The sequence below is a fragment of the Chiloscyllium plagiosum genome, chromosome 7, assembly GCF_004010195.1.
Source record: "Chiloscyllium plagiosum isolate BGI_BamShark_2017 chromosome 7, ASM401019v2, whole genome shotgun sequence".
NCBI classification, from domain to species: Eukaryota; Metazoa; Chordata; class Chondrichthyes; order Orectolobiformes; family Hemiscylliidae; genus Chiloscyllium; species Chiloscyllium plagiosum.
Genome location: NC_057716.1, coordinates 31,867,688 through 31,883,568, shown reverse-complemented (window position 1 = coordinate 31,883,568; position 15,881 = coordinate 31,867,688).

Here is a 15,881-nt window from a genome sequence, read left to right as displayed (position 1 = left end):
ATTGGATTAAAGTAGCAAGTACCCTGACAGAAATTTTAGGAATGGATATTAAAGTGGACCCTGTATCTCTCCTTTTGGGCTTTTCGAACTTTCCCTTCCTGGACATGTACGGGAAGAGACTATTTTCTATTCTTTCTTTCTGTGCAAGGAAAAATATTTTGGTGAACTGGGTGGTTGAGGACTTGACTTTCAAATTGGTACAGATTAATTATGGAATGTATTCCCCTTGACTTCCTCACAAATATGGTGCACTGAAAGACCGAATTATTTTATAAAATATGGCAGCCCTTCTTGAATTACATAAATACAGATATTTCGGCTATCCTAACAAGGGCTTTTATTTAATTGAGATTACAAACCTGGCTGGTCCGGGCCCCTCGGGGGAGGAATCCCGCACGAATACGGGTTTTATTACATTTGATGTTAACACATTCCGAGCATGTAAGAGACTTAAATATACACCCTGGTTAGTTGTAGGTTGAGTTTTGTTTGTTTTTTTTTCTTCTTTTTTGTTTTTTTTTTGTTTTGTTTTTTTTGTCAAATTTTGGCTATTGTATATTTGAGCTAATTATATATCAATGTTTATATCTGAGAGTTTTGTTTATTTTTGTAAACTTGTAAAAATGTTAAATTTCTAATAAAAATATCTATATAAAAAAAAGATGTGCTACTAGGAAAGGGATATGAATACTCAGGGCTCACTGACACAGCCATGTCAGTGCTGGAAGTTACTGGAACAGGAGTGCTCGCTGTCTTCTTCCACCATGCTGGAATTCAAAAGTGCACAATATGGATAAAGTGATATTTACAAAAAAGCCTTCTTTATCCATGCTACTAAAGTGCCCTATTAGGTTTTCTCTTTCTCTCCCTCCTCCTCCCTTTCAGTGCACTCCCTAGTTTTACAGCTGGAATGGAAGGAGCCTACTTGGCTATTGAGGCCATTGGCTCTGGAGGTTCTTTTAAGTGCTTACATAATCCTTAAATATAAATATGTTTCTTCAACAAGACAATGTCAGAGAGAAGCAGTCTTGACTGTGGAAACTCTTTGCAATCCAAGCAGCTGACAGTTCCCTCTGATGTGTTTGCCTATTGTCCGATTTCTTTGGTGCTTCCAATTGTTCGGAGAAACCAATCCTACTTAGATTTACTACTGGGTTATGTTCAATGGAAATGCCACAATTTCACATTATAATTTGGCAATGAGACCTGGAAAAGACTCTGGTTTACAATTGATACTGTGCATGGTAGGCACCATTGTTGCCCAAGAAATGATATGTGATTATATGTTGGCTCTCTGTAGGGTAACAGGGACAATGTGGTAAGTGCCCTTCAACAATTTCTACACCATGCTCATATCATTCCTGCTTGACCTGGTGTCCCTCAAATTGTCCTTTAATTCCTTGGGATGGATTTCAACCCTGTATACTAGTAGAAGTCGTGTAAAATAAATGGAAATAATAATCAGAAACAATGTAAAATGATCTTGCAACAAGCTTTCACATTTTGAGTCAAGATTAATCTCAATGTTACAGGTACACATTTTATTTCAGCATTACGCTAATCAAACAAGTTATAACAGAATTAGAAAGGGTATCTGAAATCTGTTTTTATAAGTTATTTTATAGCTTATTGATATTTCTTTAGAATCTGGCCAAGTGCCTAGAAATTGACTGATTCATAATTTAGGACACAGACATAAAAGTAATAAGTTGAGTCATTAATGCCAATTTAACTCCAGAATGAATTCCTTTCTGTAACTGGAGTGAAGATAAACATTTACAAGATCTGAGTGCTATGAACAGAATATTGGAATAGTCATAAATGAATCAGACATACTTGTCTCTATAGTAGATCTGAGGTCTTTTTGATATTCACTGTGGGAGCTAAATATCATCAATCTTCTCATTTCAGATGTGTTCTCGTGTGGTAGCTCCAGAAAAGCTCATGCATAGAATCAAGCATTGGAAAAAGACATACACTGTGAAGGATCGAATTCAACTATATGAGTTCATGGACATATTGTTACTGTAAGTGTTGAATCTTCACTTAAATATTGTTTTCCCCTTGGAGACAATCTCTGAAAGTATATTATGTTATCTAAGTAACATGGGAGTAGGGGTTTACTAGTGAGCCACTGAAGCTTGCTACATCATTCAATCAGATCATGGCAGATCAAGTTTTTCTGTGCTTGCCAAGACAGCAACTCTTCCATGCTGTGTTTTTATTGAATTCCCAATAAAATGGTCAGTTCCAGTGTGTGAGTACCTTATGGTTGATGTCACTTTACTACAGCAGACCAGAAAGGACATGACTGTATGTTAATCCAAACATATACTTCAACTTATTTTTTGTCCAGTGACACCAGCTTTCTGAGGGAGAGTTTCAAAGTTCCACAGACTTTTGTATGAATAGTACTTTCTTGCATGACTCCCAAAAGCCTAACTTTAATTTTAAAGTTAAGATCTCTTGCTCAGGATTCTCACAGTAGCAGAAATAGTGTTTCTATCTCTACTCTATTGAGTTGTTTCATGTGTTCATGTGCACCCTATTGAATCTTTATATAATTTCAAATGCCTAAGTTAAGATACATATCCTTGCTGTGTACCACCTCACTGTTTAACATTGGCCACATCTGAAACTTAGGAGGATAGGAGATCAAAATTGCACCCTTCAATACTGTGGCTTTGACAATGGCACCCTTGTGCTGCCCAAAAAACCGAGAATTTTGGTTGCTTTGTTAAGTGTGTTTTCTTTTTCAGTTTGGCTCTTTGGTATAGCTTCAACATAAAAACATATGAAAATAGCAGGTGCAGCGAAGGCAGAAGAATTGGGAATAAGGGATAGTGTTTTTACAGGAGGCGGGGTGGAGGAGGTGTAGTCCAGGTAGCTGTGGGAATCAACAGGTTTGTAGTAGATGTCTGTGTTGAGTCGGTCGCTGGAAATGAAGCTAGAGAGATCCAGGAATGGGAGGGAGGTGTCCAAGATGGTCCAGGTGAACTTGAGGTCAGGGTGGCAGGTGTTTATGAAGTTGATGAACTGTTCAACCTCCTCATGGGAGCATGAGGTGGCACCGATACAGTTATCGATGTAGTGGAGGAAAAGGTGAGGAATGGTGCCGGTGTAGCTGTGGAAGATGGACAGTTCCACATACCTGGCGAAGAGGCAGGCACAACTGGGGCTTATGGCTACCCCTTTTGTCTGGAGGAATTTGGATGATTCAAAGACATTGTTGAGGGTGAGGACCAGTTCAGCCAATTGAATGAGTGTGTCAGTGGAAGGGTACTGGTTGGGTTGGCAGGTCAGGAAGAAACGGAGGGCTTGGAAGCCTTCTTCATGGTGGATGGATGTGTACAGGGACTGGATGTCCATGGTGAAGATGAGATGTAGGGGTCCGGGGAAACAAAAGTCATGGAGGAGGTGGAGGATGTGGGTGGTGCTACACACATCATCTATTGTGTCTGTTACTCTTGATGTGGTCTCCTGTTTATTGGGGAGACAGGACGTCAACTTGTGGAGCATTTCAGAGAGCATCTCTGGGCCACACGCACTAAACAACCCCACTGCTCTGTGATTTAACACTTTAACTCCCCCTCCCACTCCACCAAGGGTAGGCAAGTGCTGGGCCTCCTCCACCGCCAAACCCTAACCATCCGATACCTGGAGGAAGAATGCCTCATCTTCAGCCTTGGAACCCTCCAACTACATGGGAACAATGTGGATTTCAACAGTTTCTTCACTTCCCCGTCCCTACCTTATCCCAGAACCAACCTTCCAAGTTGGCACTGCCCTCTTGAATTGTCCTACCTGTCCATCTTCCTTCCTACCTATCCCCTCCACCCTCCTCTCCAGCCTATCATCACTCCCACCTCCATCTACCTATTGCACTCTCAGCTACCTTCCCCCCAACCCCACCCTCCCCCTCCCCATTTATCTTTCAGTCCCATTGGGCCACCCCCTCATGAGGAGCTTATTCTCAAAATGTCAACTCTCCTGCTCCTTGGATGCTGTCTGCCCAGCTGTGCTTTTCAAGCACACTACACTCTTCGACTCTAATCAATTAATGATCACAACTTGCAGCTGTATGTGGATGGATTTCATAGATAAAAGGACCCACATAAGTGGTTATATTCTGCATTGGTTTCAGAGCCTTCAGAACAGGTTCTGATGAAGAGTCACTGGACCTGAAACATTAATTCTGCTTTCTTCCGCAAATACTGCCAGATCTGCTGAGTTTCTCCAGAAATGTGTTTTTGTTTAATATTTCTTATTTCCACAGTTCTTTGTTTTACATTAGTCAATGATAGGAACCTGGTTTCAGTACTGCAAGAAGCTCAATGATCTCTTTAGAAAGGAACAGTGTTAACTCCACACAATTAATTCTCCAGGATTTTCTTGTACAGTTCTTCACAGGGCAATGTACCTTGCAAAGTGATCCATTTCTCTCTCATCAGACATTTTTTTAGATCCTTCTTGAACAACCAACACTGACTCTCAATCCATATCATAGTGTCATTCCTAACCCATCCCTTACAGTGATCCTCCCACAAACGTTGTCACTCTGCCGTGACATCATAATCTATTTTTACATTCACAATTCTCCACTTTTTCCAAGAGAAGAAAGCAGAGAACTCCTTGAGAGATAGAAAACCAAAGTGACAACTAAGTGAGGAGGAGGGTTACAAGATCAGTTGTGTTGCCATTGGCAATGGAGTGATGGAGATCCTGCAGATTTTTTGGTGACAGAATTAGTAATCACATTGCCACTACAAAACAATAATCACTCATGTCAAAATTGCTATCTCCACTAATTAAATGTGAACGCCTACACAACAATGAATTTTAGCTTTACAGCATCCACAGTTCTTTCAGTTTTTATTGACCTTTTCTCAACATCAATTCTAATTCACATCATCTCATAAAACTTGGAAAAAAGGAATAGATTAGTCCATTTGGCCCATCAATCCTGCTGCACTATTCAACAAGATGGCGGCTAATCTGACTGTGGCTTTAACTCTATTTTCTTGACTGTCCCCTATAATACTCAATATTATATAGATTACTGTCTGAGAGAAGAAACATCTTGGATGTTATGAAGGATCTTTCAATTTCAAAAGTTTGGTTGTGATTTATTTTCTGTTTTGACCACTCTCCTGTTCTTCCTTGCTTTTGTCTGTTTTGACTCCATGTGTAAAGAGTAATGCAGTAGTCATCGTGTGCAGGCAGACATGGCATAGACCTCAGTGGCATCTTTGCTGTTCCTTTTTGAATCAGTCTGTGACTGGAAATAGGGAAAGGCAATTCAGGGAGATTTACGCCAACCCTCATTTGTTTGCCCAATTACTTATCTTTATTTATTATACAAGAAGGAATTACATTTCTATAACAAGGATCACAAAATATGTAACAATGAGACGCATGCTGCTTGCAGCACAAGGAACCCATGCCAGCAAACACAGCTGAATGCTTCATCGAGATAGGTCAACCATTATAAAGGCCAGTCATTCCCTACAGACTCACAAATCTGATGATGGCAAGTCTGTTTTTTTTAATGGTTTATCACAGAGCAGAAACATTGGCAATAACAAGGCAAAGTCAGTCTGTACCTTTGGAAGATTTTGACTTTTTAACAAATGGGGAGATTGATTAAAATAACCAAATATTATGGTAAACAGATTGAAGTGTTCTGGAAATTGATGACCTGGACTTTGCAGTGGGCAACGAAGCAGGAGACTTTCTTGAACTCAAAGAAAGCTGCCCGCAAAGATATCGCAATATCTGCTGGAAAATTCCCTATTTCTTAACAGCATTTTGGGTCCTCTTAAGCTGTGAAATCAAGGGGATTCTTTGGTGTGTAGCAGCAATGATGTCAGCAAGCAGATAGGCGACCAATTAAATTGACGTGTTTACACACAGCAAATCCAGAGATTAAAACATTTAAATTTAATTTTCAGATAAGTGAAGTAAATGAACAACTGCATCAAGATAGAAGCTCAAATAAAGAAAAGCAGACAAAGATAAAAAGAATGTAATTTGTACTTAAAATGTGACATTTTTAATCATAGTGGTAAATTTACATTCCTTGATGATAACGTTCAGTTTATTACCCTTCATTGAAGAAGGTTTTTTTTCCCAGGGTTGTTAAAATAAGACCAATAGTGTTAGACTCATGACTGTAAAGGATGTGGCAATTGTGAGAACCTCGGAAACACCCTATGCAGGAGCGTAATCTCATTTACAGCAGTATCTGGATTTTTGCAAAATTTTGCATTAATCCAAACTCGTGGTGTTGCTGTCATTTTTATTGGAGTACAATGGAGAATGCTGACAGTTTGCCGTCATTATCAAATCAAAAGCTGGGCAAATATTTTGAGCATAGCTTTTCTAACTTGACTGACCTCTTCTGACTGCCACTGCATGATTGCTACAGGACTGGATGCCAACCTTTCCAACAAACAAGTCATTCAGATGAAGGGATACAGCTGAAGAAACAGAACTCAGAAGTGCAAATTAATCAATTTCAGAACATATTTCTTTGAGCTTTCTGACCAAGGCTAGGTCCGATCCAGAGCACCATGGTCTCCAAGGAATCAGGTCCTGAATCATTCCAACAGGAGTAGAGATCAACCTCTAGGTACTAATCTGATCTACACTGTCTGCCCAGCAATGGGTCCTCAAGGGGTTATGACAACCTGCACTTCTAAATGCATGATATAGTCCCCAGAGGCATATGTTGGAAACATTTTTAGAATAATACTGAATCTGTTTGGCTACATATGAATATATTTTCATTGGTTATCATGAACTTAGAAGTTCTAGCTCAGAGGCAGGGAAGCTACCATTGTGTCAGAAGAGCTCCTTTAATGTTTAAACAAAGTTAATTTTTAACAATCGTCAGTGACACACTGTAATACTAAAGCAGGGACTTGCAGTGAATTATACTGAACACCTCTGGATTTTCATCTTAGACTAATACATCATGAATATGACGGAAATCCTGTAAATGCAAAGCTCAGACATTAAATAGCAATTAAGAATGAGAATACTTCCATTTAGAAGTTATGTAGTTATTTGTTTTAGAAGGCTGAATTATAAAATATTAGCAAATGTTATGAGGCAGCCTGTTGATGCAGATTCAAGATCATCCCATTATCCTCTTCTAACCTGGAAACGTTAACACCTTTGATTTATGGTTATGTAAAGGGTTGGAAGCTGTCAATATTTTACACAGTTCTTAAATGTGTGTACAGTAATGGTTCACTGAATTTCAATCAGGTGTAAGAATCTTGACTAATACTGTATTCCCTTTTCCATTGACGGAAGAACCCTGCAAGGCTATGTTGCTGGAGGCACAGGAGGCCCTAATTTAAATAAATGGCTGGGGTCTCCCATCTGACCACTTGATAGCCTGGCCAAAAGTCAAGAGAATGAACAAACAGCAGGAGGCCATTGTTGGCAACTGCAGAAATATGCCGTTTAGTATTTGTAGTTTGGAGATCATGGCCACTGTCACAAAGAGAAGGCAAGACATTGTCAGGCCTGGGCTTGGGGGAATGAGGGAAGCTAAAATCCTGGTACTCATTCCTAACAGGCCCGTGGGTATACCAACCCTTCAAGATCTCCAGAGGTTCAAGAAAGCAACTCACCGCTACCTTCTGAAGAGCAGTTAGGGACAGGCAATAAATGTTGGCCTAGGCAGCAATGTCCACATCACCTGGATAAATGAAAAAGACCTCTGCATTGCTGAATAGCAAGCAGTTCATCGCAGGAAGGATGCAGGGATCAGTTTTGAAATATGATAATTATAAATATGATTTTGAAATTATAACCACAGGCCTGGGACCGCCAGCTCACCATTAGGCAAAACCTGGTCGGGCCCAGGGGTCCATTTGGTAAGTTTAATATATCTTTTCAGGAATTCTGTTGGCCAAAGGTTGCTCATCCAGACCATATTCAAGAAGACTTTAACCTTTCTTGAACCACATACCCCTGCAGTACAATCACAAATGTCCTTCACTCCTGATTGATCCTCTCACATGTTGTCATTTGGTTGGGTAGGAAACTCCACCCTTTCATTCTCCATGTCTCCATGCTTGGTTCTTTGGCTGCTTACAGATCGTGAAATAGTGACTTTATTCAATTTCTTTACATTGAACAAGTCAATGTATATTGCATGGTGTTATTTTATAAAGATTTGCAATCATATCTTTAAACAATTATCCATGAAGCTGTTGTTCTTGGCAGGCCTCAGGATCCGAGCAACTGGATAAAGGGACTTCACAAATATTCCAGAAGTTAAGTCTATCATCCTGATGAAATTGTGCAAGTTTCCAGTTGCCATATGAACTCATTAAGTAGTTCGCATTGGAGAGGGTGGAAACAAAAAAGACTGCATAAAAATAGATTAATGATAGATTGTTTGGTTTATCTTACAAGTAACTAATTCTTCATTTGTTCCACACAGAAGCTAGCTTTCTCACATGCATTTTTAATATAATCAAATGTCTAGATATGCACTAAATAATGTTTCAGAGATAAACTACTCCTATCCTGAAAATCGATATAAGGATTGCAGAAGGATTGCATGATTAATCCATGTCCTTTAATTGCATTATAGATAAATATGCGTTGGTTCCTGCGGTTTTCTTTCAGATGTCCATTCCTGGTACCTCGTAGTATCTGCCACCTTTCCCAGTATACGGTACTAAAGTAGTTCACTGCCAGCAATCCTCCTTTGTCTTTGCTTTGTCATGGCTCATCTCATGATTAATGATAAAGGATACACCACCACAGAAAATGTACTGAATATATCAAAGATATGAAATAACAAGAAGGTTTATTAACATAGAACCAAGGAGCAGGATTCAACTGTTCTGCCCTTCAAGCTTGCACTGCCATTCAATATGATAATGGCTGATCGACTACCTCAACTCCGCATTTCTGTTTTCTCTCCATACTGCTTGATGCCCTTAATATTTTTTAAAAATACCAATTTCTTTCTTGAAGATGATCAGTGACCCAATCCCCACTGGCATCTGTGGTAGACAATTCCACCAATTGATCATGCTCAAGTGAAGAAATGTATTTATGAAATGCATATATGATAGCAACATTTGGTTAGGCATAATTGTTAGCGACTTATGAAGCTGGTACAGATAAACCTGGTCCCTTCAAATGCTAGAGGAGAAATCCAGCAGCCACTGTAACATGAATATGAACACCTTCAGAACCATTATTTTGTACAACTCCCTTTTTTTCTCCCCCATAGTTAATCCATCATTCAACCATGAGTACTGTATTGCTATATTACATGTGCCACAATTCAATCTGTGTTACTCTGAAAAAGTTCTCTTATCTTTACCTCCAATGCATTCTCTCTTTAGTTATCTTCTCTCTTAATTGTTGCTGTTTTAGAGGTTGCTGCTTACACTCTTTTGTGTTGTCTTTACAATTTTTGTGTTATTTCTACTTTTAAAGTAATGAAGAGAAATTAAAGTTAATGTTTTGTTCTGGTGACCCTTTCTCTGAACTACTTCCTTGATATAGTGATATCTGGCTGCCTGAAAGGTATAGTGCCTGAAAAGGTATAGTGCCTCTTATTATAACATTGTGGTGACAGATTTCTGGCAAGTCCTAATTGTCCCTCTACCCTTCCCTTTTGTAACTCCAGCGTCTGCCCTGATGCATTTTTTGCTTGAAACACAGCAAACGTATCTTCACTTGTACACTTTTTACAACTTTCTCATGCTTCTCAGTGATCTCCTGTGCTGAACTGACATGCTTTATACATACATAGAATCATAGAGTCATACAGCACGGAAACAAACCCTTTGGTCCAACCAGTCCATGCCGAATATAATCCAAAAATAAACTAATCCCACCTGCCTGCTCCTGACCCATATCCCTCCATACCTTTCCTATTCATGTATTTGTCCAAATGTCTTATAAAAGTTGTTATTGTACCCATATCCACCACTTCCTCAACAAGTTCATTCCCCATGCAAACCATCCTCTGTGTAAGTAAATTTGCCCCTCATGTCTTTTTTAATCTCTCTCCTCTCATCTTACAAATGTGCCCCCTAATCTTGAAATCCCTTATTCTAGGAAAAAGACAGCAACCATTAACTATCTATACCTCTCATTGTTTTATAAAATTCTATCAGGTCTCCTCTCAACCTCCTATGCTCCAGTGGAAAAAGTCCCAGTCTATCCAGCCTTTCTTTATAACTCAAATCTTCCATACCTGGCAACATCCTGGTAAATTTCTTCTGGACCCTCTTCAACCTTAATAATATGTTTTCTATAACTGTGTCATTTAGCACACTTTTTTTTTAGATTAGATTAGATTAGATTACTTTACAGTGTGGAAACAGGCCCTTCGGCCCAACAAGTCCACACCGACCCGCCAAAGCGCAGACCACCCATACCCCTACATTTACCTCTTGCCTAACACTACGGAAAATTTAGCATGGCCAATTCAACTGACCCTGCACATCTTTGGACTGTGGGAGGAAACCGGAGCACCCGGAGGAAACCCACACAGACACAGGGAGAACGTGCAAACTGCACACAGTAAGTCGCCCGAGGCGGGAATTGAACCCGGGTCTCTGGCGCTGTGAGGCAGCAGTGCTAACCACTGTGCCACTGTGCCGCCCACTTCTCCTCATTTCTCAGTACATTGAGCATTGGGAGTTGGAAAGTCATGTTGAGGTTGTCCAGGGACATAGGTGAGGCCTCTTCTGGAATACTATGTTCAGTCTGAAGTTGTTCACCGAAAACTGCAAAGGAAGTCCTCTTAGCATTATTCCTATATCCTTGCATGTTGTGTTAGCTCTAGATTTTGTCTGTAAATTGCTGATGCTGGAATTGGGGACAGAAATTCTGGATTTCAGTCCCCATTTCTCAGCTTGCAACTTATAGAATTCATGGATTGCCTTAACTATTTTGCAACAGTTGCAAGTAATGTTCTACAAAAGGAGAAACTGCTAGAAAAGCTCAACAGGTCGGGCAGCATCTGTGGAGAGAAATCAGAGTTAACGTTTCTGGTCACGGTGGCCCTTCCTCAGAACAGTGTTGAGGCTGGGAATCTGAGTCCATGTTGACGTTGGAAGTCCAAATCCAAATCATGTGCAACATGCACACATTGTAATTTTAAGTGGACAAATTTAAATGTCTGTATAAACCATGTCAGCTTAGTATCGTAGATCACTCAGAAGTGTGAGAAAGTTATAAAAAGCCTACAAGAGAATATCCCTTTGCTGTCCTTCAAGCAAAAAATGCATCAGGGAAAATGCTGAGGACGGGAGTCTAAGTCCACACTGAAGCTGGGAGTCTGCGCTGGTCTTCATTCCAGACGCCGCTGATGCTGTCCGAGGATGGGAGGTAAAAAAGAGACAGAAAAAAAAGTGAAAGAGAGAAAAAAGTTAAGAAATGGATGAAGCAGATGTGCTTCAGCTCAGGAGTCCTACTCTGCTGCCATTTTGGAAAAGAAGAGCTGAAGCCCAATTTTTCAGGCACAAGGTATTTTTTTCAAGCTTTTCACTATGTACATATTAATGAATTGAAATCTGCAGCCCATTCTAAAAGATGAAACACTTAACAGCAATCTAGGTTTGTTCAATATATTGCATCAGTGTATGACACTATGACCTTTTCCTATACATTCTGTGTCCTATGGTCCTACTCCACTAACTACCTGACAAAGAAGCAGCGCTCCGAAAGCTTGTATTTCCAAATATACCTGTTGGACTATAATCTGGGTCATGTGATTTTTAACTTTGCCCACCACAGTCCAACACCAGCACCTCCACACCTTGATAAACTAAACAGAACTGACACAAACTTTCATCAGTTTATCCAAGCAGCAAGAAAACAAGGTTTAGTTTTCACTATCAAAAAAAATGTTAAAAATCACACAACACCAGGTTATAGTCCATAGTTATAGTCTATAACCTGGTGTTGTGTGATTTTTAACTTTGTACATCCCAGTCCAACACCGGTATCTCCAAATCAAAAAAAATGTTAAGTTAACATAAGCCATATCAACTTCTTCAGATCAATATTCTCCTTAAATGATATTAGACCTGATCCCACTCAAATGGCTTGGTCTGTTTCTAATGGGAGCTCTGGGTACCTGAATTGTGGTATGTACACAACACTAAGCCAACACTTCCTTTTTAGGCAAACAGGAGGCTAGAAGAACACAGCAAGCCAGGTAGCATCAAAAGGTGGAGCAGTCAATGTTTCAGGTATAACCCTTCTTCAGGACATAAAGAATGCTGAAGAAGGGTTATACCCAAGAATTTGACTTCTGCACCTCCTGATGCTGCCTGGCCTCCTGTATTCTTCCAGCCTCCTGCTTGTCTACCTTAGATTCCAACATCTGCAATTTGTTTTGTCTCTAACAATTCCTTTTTGTCTGCCATTTTGGTCCCAGCCCTGCCCTGCTTAATAGTTGGAGCTTGGAATATGCCCTGAGCTGCAGAAGCAGAATCTCATTGCTCATAATTATGTCTGATATCAATTTGAGCAACAGAGGGCAGATGTGAGCAGTGCACCAGCCTTTCCAGAGACTGGTGCTCTGAATGTTTCAACATCATTTCAGTGTCTCAGAAATCATATCTTTCCACTATATCTTTCTGCATTCTTACTGTAACACAGATAATAATAGAGAGGTACACTGACACCCAACATGCTATTATAACTAAAGCCTCTTAGGTTAGCCCTTAAGTGAATTCTGCATATCAAACTTCTCATTTGATGTGTATTTTGCCAAGTGAATGACAACTGATTCTTTTGAATCTGCTAAGTAATGTAATAACTCGGTAAAGCATATTATAATCAATTGCCACTTTTTTAGATGTTACACACATAAAAATTAGAGAACATGGAAATAGTCTTTTTAATCTGTAATGCAGACACTTAACAGAGCTTAATAAATTCAGTATCACAGTTGTATGTGAAATAAAGGTCGGGCTGTATTTTAAAATAGGGTATTTCTGGTATCATTTAACTCAATCACCATCAACATCAACAACTGAAGGCTGAAAGGTTTTTATTCATGTCACAAAGCAGAATAAAAATGAACAAGAAGAAATTTAGGAAAATGTACATGTTGTAGATCGGAATAAGAATGTTTTTGAATGTTCACTTGGAGAGAGTGGGCTGAGGTTTTGGACCTCCCTGTGATCCGGAATGGTCATCTGAAAATACTTCTAGTGACCAGGTCTGTATTGAGATGCCATCCCTGGTGCTGGGAGTGTTCATCAGGGCATAAGGAGGGCACGGTACAGATCTATTTCCACTCTCTGTTGACTGAAGCCTATTCGAGCTTTTAGGTAGCGGGTTTGAGGTAGAGGTTGAAATCTTTATAGGCATGTATGGGTTTCACACACTGTTCATTATTGATCAGCTGAAAGGACTTGGCTGCAGAAGAACTACTCAGAGCTGCCTCAGGGAATTAGCCTGGTCCGTAAGAGATTCAGTGGGAAAAGGTTAGGGAGTGAGGGGAGGTGTGGGGTGGGGTGCAGGTTGCCTTCAGCATTTGAAAAGGAGAGGAATTTAGTGCTTGTATCAACTTCCTGACATCCTGAAGACAGAAGAGGGTGGGGCTTTGCCAATGGTAAGAAGGTGCCACATGTCCACAAGAAAGGCTACTGTTGGCAGTTGAGACATGACTGTCAAGATTTTGGGTCCTGTGCATTTGGGGAGCAATATACTTCCCAGAAAGGACAGTATTCCAGTAACAAGTGGGTAAGAGAGAAGAAGAGTGGCAGGTAAGACAAGAAGACAATATCACCTCAAGATTCATCGTTGAAGACAAAAATACTTGGAGATGACTGAGACCTAGTGTTGAAGAATACAGCGATTTTTCAGGAAGATGTTCACAAGCAATTATTTAGAAACATATTAAGCAGCCCCCACAAAGGTGGCTGTTATAACCATGGTCGGAATTTGCAGTAACCTTCTGGAAGCTTCTCAAGAAGAACATAGTCATCAGGAGTCAAGAGGCCCAGGTCCACGTCCCACCTGCTCCAGAGACTGTAGTGACATCTCCAAACAGGTTAATCAGAAATATCAGGAAGTTTCCCAAACATCACATCAGCCAACTAACTCATGATTTGCTTCCCAGACTGGAATGCTACATTATTTTGTTATAAGATGTACAGATTATCTATAGAATAGAATTCCAAGTGTACCTATTTTAAGATGTATTAATTGTAGTGATTGTAGCGTGTTCATCCAGGTGGACCTCATAGAATATGAATTTTCTGATTGGGGCTGTTAATCTGGTCCATTCTGGCACCCATGGCTGATAGATATATACAAGAGTTTCAGAGGTTCTGTCACTCTGAAAGCTGGCTCTCAGGAAGCGGAATTAGTATCAAGGACTTGCCAAGTGTAAATTAAGGGTAACTTGGTGAGGGGTTACCAGCCTCTATTGAGTTATTTCATTCATAGCTTTCCACTTAATCTATGAAAACTTTTGTCTTAATGCAGCATAACTCTCATAATGTTAAATCCAACTGCCTATTTAATTTTACAGTTCTGAACTAGCAAACAGTTAAAGGGTCAACACTGTTCCATGCAACATCTACTGACAATAATCAACACCCCTAACTCTGGGCTAAAAAGGAAATGCTTCAGGCCTGTAAGTAACAATCAGCAACCCATGTTTTGTGCTCCCTGCAATAAAAATCTCCTTTTATCAAAGGACTGAGCAGATGTCACTTTTGAGAAAAATGTAATGAGAAAAGACTTTCGAAGGGATTTTTAAAGGGAAGAAATTGCTACATTCCAGTCCCACAAAGGAATTCAAGATGGCTAACTGCAACTTTGGGCTTTTACAAAAAGCAAGGACATTGATAAATTGGTGTCTCTCAATTCCATAGCAGTTAAATAGTTACTTATCGAATAATCTCATCAGTTGCATTTCCATATCTTCTTGTTTGTGAATGTGTGTATGTGTGTGTCTTGTGAGATTCTCCTCCTCTGCAATGTATGTAACAGTGTGTGAAGTAAACCCTACTTCTGATTTAACTTTATCACAGCATTGTTACTCTCCTTACAAAGTCAGAGTTCACAAACAGAAGCATTGAGGATATATGTCCCACACTGTTTTCAAAGAAAGGAGAATCAAATAACAATCTCTTTGTGGCAAGGTGATTAAAATAAGGTGAGAGATTTGTTAGAAAACTCACCTTTTATCCATAACAATTCATTGCCAAAATACCTTGTTAGAGTCATAGAGCCATAGAGATGTACAGCATGGAAACAGACCCTTCGGTCCAACCCATCCATGCCGACCAGATATCCCAACCCAATCTAGTCCCACCTGCCAGCACCCGGCTCATGTCCCTCCAAACCCTTCCTATTCATATACCCATCCAAATGCCTCTTAAATGTTGCAATTGTACCAGCCTTCACCACATCCTCTGGCAGCTCATTCCATACACGTACCACCCTCTGCGTGAAAATGTTGCCCCTTAGGTCTCTTTTATATCTTTCCTCCCCTCTCACCCTAAACCTATGCCCTCTAATTCTGGACTCACCAACCCCAGGGAAAAGACTTTGCCTATTTATCCTATCCATGCCCCTCATAATTTTGTAAACAACTACATGGTCACCCCTCAGCATCCGACGCCCCAGGGAAAACAGCCCCAACCTGTTTAGCCTCTCCATGTAGCTCAGATCCTCCAACCCTAGCAACATCCTTGTAAATCTTTTCTGAACCCTTTCTAGTTTCATAACATCTTTCCGATAGGAAGGAGACCAGAATTGCATACAATATTCCAACAGTGGCCTAACCAATGTCCTGTACAGCCGCAACATGACCTCCCAACTCCTGTACTCAATACTCTGACCAATAAAGGAAAGCATACCAA